This window comes from Chinchilla lanigera, unplaced genomic scaffold (assembly GCF_000276665.1).
Source record: "Chinchilla lanigera isolate Chin_1 unplaced genomic scaffold, ChiLan1.0 scaffold00095, whole genome shotgun sequence".
In the NCBI taxonomy this organism is placed as follows: Eukaryota; Metazoa; Chordata; class Mammalia; order Rodentia; family Chinchillidae; genus Chinchilla; species Chinchilla lanigera.
In genome coordinates, this window is record NW_004955496.1 from 113,875 (window position 1) to 126,406 (window position 12,532).

At 41.1% G+C, this 12,532-nt stretch overlaps 1 pseudogene; it reads right to left on the reverse strand.

Annotated features, from left to right (window-relative positions):
• Nucleotides 1–216: 216 nt before the first annotated feature.
• LOC102028210 lies at nt 217–12,008 on the reverse strand (annotated as a pseudogene).
• Between the last annotated feature and the right edge of the window lie 524 nt (nt 12,009–12,532).

Consider the following 12,532-nt stretch of genomic DNA (forward strand, 5'->3'; position numbering starts at 1 on the left):
AAAAAAAAAAAAATATTCAGGGGCTAGGGATTTAGCTCAACAGCACAGTGCCTGCCTGGCAAGTGCAAGGTCATGAGTTCAATTCCCGGTACCGGAAAAAAAAACAAACAAAAAATTTATTGCAGTAACAGACACATTGCCATTAATCCTCTTCAAAATATTCTCCCCCTCGTCGAACACACATCCCATTGTTCTTGCCACTTTCTGAAGCACTCTTTACATTGTCATGGCTGCCTTGATGTCCTGCATCGATTCAAACCACAGGCCTTTCATGGTCATTTTGATGGGGTAGAGCCAGAGGTCAAACAGTACCAAACCTGGTGAATAGGGTGGATGAGGACAGTCATGTTTTTATGAGCTGCCTTTCTGTTGGATGGTGCTTGGCAGCAGCACTCACCATTATTTGTGGTCACATCTTGTGAAGACGCTCACAGAAGACCTCCAGAGCTGCTTCAGAAAGAGGCAAGAAGGAAGGGGTAAGTGTGTTGGAAGAGATGGAGAGAATTCTTAGCAGGATGAATGGCAATGTATCTTTTACCACCATAAATTGTTTTATTTAAATACACACTATAGGCCGGGCACAGTGGCGCACGCCTGTAATTCCAACACTTGGGAGGCTGCAGCAGGAGGATTGTTGCAAGTTCGAGACCAGCCTGGGCTACAAAGTGAGCTCAAGGCCATCCTGAACTACATAGCAAGACCCTGTCTCGAAAAGACAAAAAATACATAAATAAATAAATAAATATATGCTGTATTTTTTTATCACGCCTCTTATAAGGTAGATCTTATTCAGTGCGAGTGCTTGATTGAGACTGCATAAATCTCATGATTTCACAGTTTAAGATTTGTGATCACACCAAAGTAAAGAGCGAAGGCAAGGTTCCCAAAGGGGCTTTGACACTCAAGCAGGCTTGGGGCTTCAACTGCCATGTCATGCTTTCCATAGAAGTTATTGGCCTTTCAAGAAGCTCTGGAATGAACAGTAATGTTATTTACAACCTTTACCTTCTTCAGTAAGCATTGCTTAGATAGTAAAGCTACGCTGATGAAAACTAGGAATAATAAAGGCCTGTTAACATCCACAGCAACGATGTGGGATGCAGGTGTAGAGCGTTTCAGTTCTCGCTGTGAAGGGGAAACTTGAGCCCATAGCTACAGGAATGAGGGAATGAAGCCTTTCCAAGGTCTGACAGAGGATGCTTCCAAACCAGGCTCACACTCGACACACGCAGGGCCTGGGGTGAGAGTGCAAGTGGAGCCCCATGCAGCATGTCTAAATATTCATAAGTTATAAATCAACGTACCAAACTCCTAAATAAAATATTTTTATTTCCTACCTTAATAAATACAACTTTGTAATGAGCAAGTTAAAAACTACAAGTAAAGCTATGGTTGTTACCTGATGCCTATAAAACATCTAAGATAAGCTGACACGTTCATAGCTGGGTATGTCAGAGTATTGCAGTGGTGTCTGTGTTTGGCAGGTGGTTACACATTAGCAGGCTGGGGGGTCATGGGGGTGGGAGGAGGTTCCAAACAAGTGTGCTTGGGCGGTTATGGTTAAGTAAAGAAAGACTTCAATGTGTAATTCATCTATAATAATCTATTAGGTCTCAGACCTAAAGGGATTCCCACAGACAGTAGTGACATTTTAAGATTATGCACTGTGTGTTCCTTCTGATACCTGGCTACCTGGCTATTTCTAAAACACAAAAGTCCTGAGTTCCATGGTCTATGCCCACTGATACCAGAAAGGGGAGCATTCTTTAAAGACCTCCTTCCTTGGGCTGGACCTGATTTAGATTCAGGTTTTTTTTTAATTATTTTTATTAGTGCACATTTTCAGTACTTAATGTTTACATCCCCTGTGCAGAGTTGTACAGGTACATTACACATCTTCACTCCTCTCAGTCCCCTTCCCTTTTGAGAGAGATGCATCACCCTACTTCTTGTTACCTATCTTTTACTTTGCTCTTTATTTATAATTTGGGTTTCTCATATAAGAGAAGCCATGTGATATTTAAGCTTGTGTGTATTCTTATATGTTCCCCTGAGGAAACACCTGAAAGGAATAGAAAGACATTTGTGAGATGTCGACATTCCAAAGTAACTCCTAAGAGAACTGTCAATTAGCTTATACTCATGTAAATAAAACAGTGATAATCCTCACAGCTCCTGAGCCCAGGAGAACTCTCAGGTGCATGAAAGTACATCAGAGCAGATGTCTTTGTGCCCTGCCTGCCTGCCTTCTCACTCAAATTGTGAAACTCTCTCTATTCCTACTTTACAGTAAATGCTACCTATGCTTCTGCATGGCCACCTGTAGGTCTTGACTAGATTCTTTCATCAAGGGCACAAAGAACAGAGGACCAAGGATTAAGGGGCCATTCTACATGACATCAGGACCTGGCTTCTGGTGATTCTTGGATGAATAATCCAATAAGGACACACATACTCTGTAGAATCATTTTAGATGTTTATTATATAAAATTTCATCTTCTTGTATTCATTCATAAATTAAGTTTCTATAAAAAAAAGATTTTCACATAGTTCATTTTTCTGTTGATCACAAGGATCTAAAGATGCACTGTCCTAGCTGGAAGCCAATAGCCCTTTGTAGCCACTGAGTGCTTGCAGGGCAGCCTCTCTCCTGCTCCCAGGGGCATGAACAGCATGCCCAGGCAGAGACCACATGGGGTTGACCCTGAAGGCCCACAGAATACGCGTGCCATCGTATCACGGTGGCTTCCCTTCAGATTCCAAACGTTGTCAAAAACAGCCCAGGAGCCCAGCAAAAACCTGATGCAGGGGCACAACCACTACAGAGTGTTCTGAGGAGGGCAATCCCAGGGACACCATGAGGCCAGGACTCTGCTGAGACCCCAGAACTGCAGACAGAGCAGCCAGCTGTGCAGTGCCAGCCCAGAAAAGCCACAGGTACTTGGTTCCAAGCCAGGAGAACAGTTGCCTGGGCTGCAGCCAGCCAAAGTGGAGAGAGGGCCACAGGGGCTCCGGGGGCTCCACCCTTCCCCCCATGACTCCAGCAGGATATGAAGTCAAGGCAGGTTATTCTGCAGCTTTGAGGCTTAATGTTTCCTGTTCCTGTTCCTCCTTTCTCTTTGTTTATTTCTCCCTTCAAAATGGAAGTATCTATTCTCTGCCTTTTGGAAGTTGATCATTTGATTCCACAAGCTAAAAGCTGAAGCTAGCTTGCCTCAGGGTGTACTTTGAGTCTTGCCCGTATTTGATTTGGGTTTGATGCTGGACTTTGGACTGTGTGTGTGTGTGTGTGTGTGTGTGTGTGTGTGTGTGTGTGTTTGTGTGTATGTGTTACTGGGGAATGAACCTCAGCACCTTTGCACTTAGCTATATTTCCCAGCCCTTTTAATTTTTTTATTTTGAGACAGAATCTTGCTAAATTACCCACACTGGGTTCCAGCTTATAATCTTCCTGCCTCAGCCTCCCAGAGTGCTGGAGTTAGAGGACTGCTAACGTGACTAGCTGGACGTTGAACTTTTGACTAGGCAGGTGTTAGACTAGGCAGGTTAAGACTTTAGAGCTATTGAGATAGCATGAAATTATTTTGAATGTGAGAGAAATAAGAATTGGGAAGGTCAGGGGCAAAATGCTGGGGTTTGAACGTATCCTCTGGATTTCACAGGTAAGAAACTTAACTCTCAAATTCATGTTAATGGTATTTGGAGGTGGTGCCTCTTTAAGGTGAGCGGGTCATGCCTCATGAATGGATTAATCCATGCGTGGATGAATGGATTAGTGGATGAACAAACAGTGGAGAGAGTGTCTTTATTGTGAAAAGCAAGTTCTCTCTGGTATGTTTTCTCTGTCTTGCCATGTGATCCCTCTGCCATGCTGAACGCAGTGAGAAGATGTTCACTCGACACTGGGCAGACGCGGCCACCCTGCTTTCATACCTCCTGACCCCCAGAGCCACCACCCAAATAAACCTCTGCATTTTACAAATCACCCAGCTCTCACTTCCAGTCACAGCAATAGAAAACACTAGGAAAATGAAAATGACTACTTACTCCAAGAATTCATATGAAAAAGAATGTACAATATTTCACTGATAATGTTTACCCTCATTATGCTTTGAAATGGTAATAATATTGGTAAATATTTTTATGTGGTGAACTAAGCCCATTTATAATGATAAAATGACTAAATATAATAGCACCAATGCTAACCACCAATTCTGCAAGATATACTATTTGTCAAAACTTACACAGTTATAGAGTATCAGTGATAGTCATTACCAATTAACACAGTTTTCTACAGATTTTCCCCTTCATTTAAAGAAGCATATCATTTCCTTTTAAAATCATTTTCTAAATAAATATTTAGAGATATTTAGAGATAGGTATTTAGAAATAGATAGAGAACTCTAAATGAAATAATGATACTGGCAAGGCTACAGGAAAAAAAGGAATCCTTTTACACTGTTGACGGGAATGTAAAATAATACAACAGCTGTGGAAATTATTGTGGAGATTCCACAATAAAACTAAAACTAGAAATTCCATTTGACCCAGCTGTTCCCCTTCTAAGTATCTTTCTGAATTAAAGATATCTTATTACAGTGAGACATGCATACCTATGTTTGTAGCAGTGCAATTCACAATAGCTAAATCTTTGAAGCCAAATATATGTCCACCCACAGATGAATGAATAAAAAGATGTAGTATTTACACACAATGGAGTACTACTCTGCCATAATGAATATACTTGAGTTATTTGTAGGAAAATAGATTTACCTTGAGACCATAATGCTAAGTGAAATAAATCAGACACATCAGCTTAAATACTGTGCAATTTCCCTTACATGAGATAGATTATAGGGAAATAGATCTTTTGAAAATGGGAAGGAGATCAAGCAATGAAGGGAGGGAAAATGGGGAGGGAAAAGGAATGAAAAAAATAAAGATGTGCTGTGTGTGTGCACAACTGCCCAGGATGAATGTAATCATTATGGGCTGCAGACGGTTACTCAAAAGAGATAAAAACTGGAACAAAAAACAGCACAATGATACAAAGTAATAAAAGAAAAATGAGTCTGCCCTTAGAATTTCACAGAAATGAACAATTAGTCATGAAAGGAGAAGAGATCAGGTAATAATTTCAAGCTCTCAATGTCCAAAAGTAAACTGCATGGTAAGTCAGTATGAAATGAACACAGGCGAAAGTTAATGAGGACAAAGCCCACAGATCAGAGATTCAGGCATGGATTGTCACAGTCCTTGTTCCTTAATTGGTTTCACAAAAAGGAGAGCCAGGATGCCCGCTAGCTTGCTAGGGCAGACTTGACAAGTGGGCTGAAGTTGACAGGAAAGTAATTCTCTATAACACACTTGCTCAGCCAGGTGATCCAGAGGTACCAGTAGTTTACTTTTGTCCATTGAGCTTAAGACTGTGAGCACAGCATGAGAAGGTATGTGGTGATGGATGCCCCCATGAGAGGCCATGATGCTGTGTCCAGTGGCCTGGAGAGTGAACCCTTGGGAGAGGTGTGGAGGACAGCAATGTTTGCAGGACCTCGGGAACAAACGCTTATTCTAAAATGACCTGTCTGAAGCCTGACACAGGTAGATCACACTACTCTTCAAAATAAGCCTGCAGGATTTGCCTTCTGACTGGTGACAGAAAAATGTTCCACACAACATGGAAATTACTGTGTGCCAGAAGCTGTGTGGGCCACCCGCGCCATGCTGCCCAGACTCCATCTTAGCAAACTGCTAAATCACAAACTTCACAGCAGACGCTACATTCACAGTAGCAACAAGTTTCTTATGTTGACAAATCATACACAATTATAAGCTTGCAAAATGCAACATACTTATCAAGCAGTTGCAGATAATGAAACATCACTACCCATGGGTAATTCGTAACTTGCACTTTCACTTTTGTTTATAAAATTTCCAATGCACCACACCACAGTTAGGGGTCCAAATGGTGAGGCTGTTTTTGGTGTAATGATTGTTCTATTGGCCAGGCGATGGGATCACTAGTGAATTCTATGCATAGAAGTCCGTGTCCAAACCTCTGAAGAAGAACTGGGACTCTGTGTGAGAACTTCTGTGGAACCTACAAATACTGAAGGATGGGCTTTTAACAGTCATGTTTTTGCTGTCCAGCTCACATGGAGAACAGGTTTCACTGATCTCTGTAAATGAACCAAGATAATTTTCCATAGTCTTAATCTTCTAAATATTTTACAGTGCTTTTATGCAACCCCATTGCTTTTTGATCATTTTAGTTAAGATGCATCTTCAAAATATTATTTCCTACCTGATTGTCTCCTGAGCAGGAAATAAGACATATAGGACAATGCATTGACATCTTTCCATTTTAGGTCACTGCCCCACCAAACTCAACCTAGTAGTTACTTAGTGTTATCTAGGAATAATACTGAAAATTGTACACATATTCCTGTCTACATTCCGTCATTAAACTCCCCCAGAGCTGATGAATGGCAGTCTTATATCTTACACTAAAAACACCTTGGACAAATTCAAACAGGCAAAGTATAGAGAACAAAGCAGATTAAGGAAAAATTATTTCCACAAAACATCTGGCAGAATATATACTATTTATATTTACACTTTATCAACATATTCACACTCATTTGCATAATTATATATTAATAACAGAAAAGCTTCATCCTTAAAAGTGAGGTAAAGAAGAATGACTGGGATGAGGGAAAGGAGAAAAGAAAGGGAAAAATGTATGTATGTGTATATATGTATATATACACACACAAACACAAAATGGATGGGATAATTGTACTATTAATTTCTACTGCTTTCTTGAAATGAACATTTGGTATTTAATTGATCATTCTACAGGACTGTATTTGCTTATTGGAGTAACCAATATGAAGATAACAGTATGTAATACAGCAACCAAAAGAAATTGTTAATTGTTAATTTCTTTTCACCTCATCTGCAATTCTGTATTGTTTTTATTGTTTTTACATTGTTTCATTTATGTCTGTGTGTTTGTCAATATGTTTTGGTTCTTTTATCTCTAAAAATAAAATAAATAAAATTTTTTTAAAAAATAGGATAAAGAAGGGGTTAAAACAATATGATGTATAACTGGGGTAGCCAATGGATTTTCTGAGGGCTGGTAGACCTCAAAGTCCTGGCTCCTGTGTGATCTTTTGTGTAATTGCTATGTAGTTCAGGTTGGCTTTGTATTCACTGTGTAACCAGGCTTGCCTCGAACGTGCAGTGATCCTCCCACCTCAGCCTCCTGGGTGCTGGGATTATAGATGTGCATCACCACACCTGGTCTATATTGCAGCTTCTGATTCCTTGTGCCAGGTACAAATTCTGCATTTTGGAGATCTGTGTCCTTGCACCAGTCAACTCCTAATATTCCTGGTGTTTTCCATCCTTTTCAAGTATTTCCCCAACTATGCTTTCTGGCACTACTATTTCACAAACATCCTTTGGACCATCTGTGAATTTTTCTGTTCCTATAATGGCACCAGCAGCTAGGGGAAAAGTGGCTCCAAAACATCCAATGATTGCAGCAGTAATGACAGCCAGGTTCCCTAATGCAAATGTCCCTGCTTATCTCCAGCTGTGCTGCCCCTGGCTGAGGCTTCACTGGCGTAGGTGGCCAACAAATATGACCACCTATGGTGGCTGTTGCTGCTGCTGGGTTGGCACTAGCAGCTGCTGAAGCAAAGCCCTTGTTGCTACCACTTGACTGAATCCTAAACCTAATATGTTGAGAGTATATCCATAACCAGGTAATGTGTTGAATGCAGCAGTGATGCCCACATCACTGCCTGTGAAGCCAGACAAGATCCCTGGAAAGGTAACCATGCCAGCAAGGTTAGCACAGCCGAACAGCCCTGCAGCTGCAGCAACAGCTGGTACAACTTCGGCAGTATTTGCATAAGAAGGTCTGGTAAGATTGGAATTTGCACTAGACTGGTCACAGTGGCAGAACTGATGTGGGGACAGCTGCCACTCTGGATCCTCTCATAATCTTCTGGGTGATTATGACAGCATTTTGGTCTTCTTCAGATTCTTCACTCACAGTGACAGCCCTCTCTTGCAAGTTGATAGCACTGGGTTTCTGCGAAAGCTGCACCCAAGGCCCTGATGGCTCCAATGTGACCTTCACAGTAGCCCCTCCCTTCCCTAGTTGTAGACCTGCTGTGCTACTGGGACTACAGTATAACTTTTGCCTGATTGCTTCTGGGGGTGGCTTTGGGATCAGATGGAAAAGACTGGGTGGTAGCTAGGGAAGATGGCAGTGTTTGGCGCAATCTGCATTAGCAGTGGCCTGGGGTTGTAGAATGCTGACTGATTTTGTCTTGGCCATATTTGGAGGCACTTCTTGGATTTTTTTCTGCAATGAGTGCATGAACTGCATTCATGCTTCTGCTGTCCCCTGAATCGAGTAAACTGGCTCAGGCCACAGTCAGTTGGCTCCAAGGCAGGGCAGCGTGCAGAGGAGCATGGTGGAGCAGAGTTACTCCCAGCAAGATGATAGGAAGCAGAGCGAGATCAAGGGCGGCGAGAAGGAGATAGACTTTCCTAGCCTCGCCCACCCACGACCACCTCCTCTGACCTGCTCCTCTGCCTCACATTACGTAGAGCTGAAAACTCATCTGTGGATGAATTCCACCCCTACAATCCACTCACCTCCCAAAGCCTCACCATGAGCTCCTGGGGCTTTGGGAGAACATCCAGATATGAACCCTAACAGCTATAGAAAAGGAAAACCTAAAACTTTGGGGAAAAGTAGTGTGATTTCTTAAAATTTAGATGTTCCACATACTGAACCCTCCATAAAAATGTTTACCCTCTGAGATCTTTACATTTGGGGCCTTCACTGGGACACATCCCACTAAGACATTTTGTCCAACAACCTTGACAGTGACAATATTGAAAGAAAACGTTTGTTTGTTGACAATTTCAGACAGTTTAAAGTTTTTAGGTGTGTGTATGTATTCAGCCACTGCATCTAAAATAGAATGTAATAAATGCAGCAAAATGTCAAGACTGTTATGAAGACATTTTACACTGAATAGCAATAAACAAATTTAAATAAGGGGAAAATAAACCACAATATTGCATTCTTAGTAGATTGAGAAAGGTAACCATTTGTCTCTAAGATACCATAATTTTGTTCTTAAGATCCTTCTTTGTGTTAATATGATTATAACTTACTATCCTTATTATATGAAAGGAGATATATTTTACATATATTTTATCTATATATCTAACATATTTTATCAAAGTAAAATTAATAAAATTAAATTTAAAACCATATCAAACAAATATAATTGTAGTCCCTGGAAATGTTATGAAATAATAGCCAAGAAAGTCACCTCAAATTCAGCTCCTAAACAAAAGAGCTGTGAGCAAAGTACCTAGCACATCCATCCATTCCACAATGCTCCTCGTACATTTAATCCTAAAATAATTCTGATCATATCTGCCAATGCAAACACACACACTGTATTTCCAAACCTAATTACTCCTCCATCAAGCTTATGCAGCATCTGCTGTGGTTTGAAGGTGTTCCCAGCAGTTCATACATCAATTCCCAAGTTCATTTGCTAGTGGATTTGAAGGTAGGTGTTTGGGAGATAAGGTCAGACAAGGTCCTGAACGTGAGGTAATGAGACTGGCGTTAGTGGTTTCAAAAGAAGAAAAGGGAGACTCAGGCTGGCACATGTCTTCTCTCTTATCATAAGTGCTCCCCACCACCTCAAGGCCTGTAGGACATTTTCAGCAGACACTGAGTGTGTGCTAGCATGTGCTCCTGGACTGCTCTCCCTCTCTCATCTTCAGCTCCATAAACTTTTATTCTTTATAAATTATCCTATCTGTGTTATTCAGAGAGCAATAGAAAATGGCTTAAGTCCCGGGGCTCCAAGAAGAACTCGACAACTGCATTCATCTGCTACCACTGTTAAAAGCCAGGCCACCTCAAGAGGAACTGCCCTAAGAGGCCCCATGGGCCATGCCCTGGATGCAAAGGAGACCACTGGAGATCAGTCTGCCCTCTGAGGTGGAGGCCCCAGAGCTCAGACCCATGCTACCAGTTAGTCCAACAGGAATGAGAGGGCTTGGGGCATGGTCTGCCTTCTCCCTTTGGCCAGACCGTCATCTCCGTCGAGGAGTCCTGGGTAATCATGACTATGGAGGAACAAGAAAACAGCCTGTTGCTAGACACAGGTGCAAGTCTCTCGGTCCTTCTTTTCAATCCTGGCCTTCCTTCCAGCCATCATACCTCAGTGAAAGGAGTCACTGGTGAGGAGGTAATATGCTATTTTTGACAACCCTTAGGCTGTAACTACTTATTAGATCCTTCTTGCATATCTCTGTCTTCCTGAGAAACCGCTTTGAAGATACCACCACGTATTACAGCAGCCATTGATATTTTCCTACTAATCTATCCATAACTGTGTTAAGTTTGTAATGTTCCTATCCTATTTCATAATGTATGTTTATTATTATGTGTTTCCTACAACAACCATTGAGAATAGTTAATGATTTTTCAATAGGTCACTCATGTATAGCTCTATTTATTTTCTTTAGAAGCCACTTTGAAGATACCAAAGTATAGCACAACTACTCTTGATAATCTCCTACCTCTTTTGTCTGTAACTCACTATTATTTGTCTATTTGTTTTCCTGAGAAACTATTTTGTAGATAATAATACGTAAAACGATAACCATTGCTAATTTCCTACCATTTTGTCTGTAATTTGCTAAGTCCCCCCTATTATTATGTTATCCTTCTTTTATTCTTCAAAATAAAAAAATAAAAAGAAAATAAAAATAAAAAAAAAGAAAATGGCTTAAGATAGCATCTTAAGTTTATCTCATTACATTTCAATTCATTTGTGGCAAAAATCTGAATGCCTACTTATTTTTTCTTCTAAAGAGAAAAAAAGAGTAGGGAGATAGATGGTAGATAGATAGATGGAAGGACAGATAGATAGATGATAGATGACAGAGATAGATAGATGATAGATAGAAAGATAGATATGAATTCACAGGAAAATAAATTGATAAGAAACAAATATTCAGTCATTATATCACATCATATTACATTTCTGCAAGGATCCTGCTAAGGGTAGGCTTCTCACAAATGGAAGCCACAAGTCCCAGTCTCTCAGAATATAACCTTACGTAGATGTAGGGTCATTGTAGGTAGAATTGATTAGTATAAGAGGAGGTCCTGTTGGAATAAGGAAAGCTCCTAATCTAATATCTGATGTCTTTTGGACACAGACAGGCATACAAGGAGCACTGGGATGGGTGACGGAACAAAGAGCACACACACACGTGCGCGCACATGCACACACACACACACACACACACAATGACATATTACTCAACTGTAAATAAGAACAAAATCATGTCATTTGCCGGAAAATGGATGGACCTGCTGACCATCACATTAAGCAAAATAAAGCACTCTCCAAAAGTAAAATATGAGAAAAGTTTATAGGAGAAATCTAAATTAATTGATTCATTAAAGAAGAGACGACCAGAACCTAGAAGGTAGACTTTTAGACAGGGGTCAGGGGAAGAAGGGCCTAAAACTTTAGAAGCAAAGAAGCAAAGCAAAGGAAAACCTTCATAAACCCTCTACTTCACGTGCTTTTAATTCATTTAAGAATCACTTGTTCAGAAGGCCACCCAGATGAGCAGGGTGCGGCTTTGCTGGAAATAAGACCTCTGCCCCGTGGTGCACAATGACGCTGGTTGTGTAGGTTATGCTTCAGAGCCTTAAAGACTACTTTTGTCAAAATCACTCACTGCACTTCAGTCTGTGCAACTGTTCAGTGTGGGATCCTTTGATGTGAAGAGGCCAGAAATGCCACCCCCAGATCGTGTTAATGTGGCCTTTTTCTGAACATGAGACCCATTAAGAGCTGTGAAGCTTAATTCCACATTGGCAGCCTAGCTGCTGTCACTTCACCTTCAATTACCTTTTCCACACCTGAAATCATTCTGCTTCTTTATCCCATAAATAAATATCCCAACCCTATACTTGATGGATTAGTCACCTTTCCCATTACTGGGATAAAATACCTGACACCCATAATTTAAAAGAGGGGAGGTTTATTTTGATTCCCAGCTTTTAGAGGATATAGGCAATAGTCAGCTGGCTCCAAGGCTGAAATGGCCTGGCACAAGGCAGCTGCTGACCCCAAGGCAGTCAGGAAGCAGGGACAGAAGGAGGAGCCAGGAACACCCTTTATGTCATTGCTGTGAAATAAACAAAACCATAACATAACTTCACAATAGCATATTTTACCTACTATCAGGTGTCATATTCTACTTAGGCAGTACAATCACATTTTCTTCCAACGCAGAGCTGGACATTAGAAAGGGATTTTTAGCAGGACATGTGACCCCCAAGCCCTTCTGCACTCCTCCTCAGAGCCCTGCTATTGGTTTTTCTGAGCCGATGAGCCTCCTATGAAACAAGTATTCCTCAGGTACAGCCAGCACATGGAGTATGTGAAGTCAT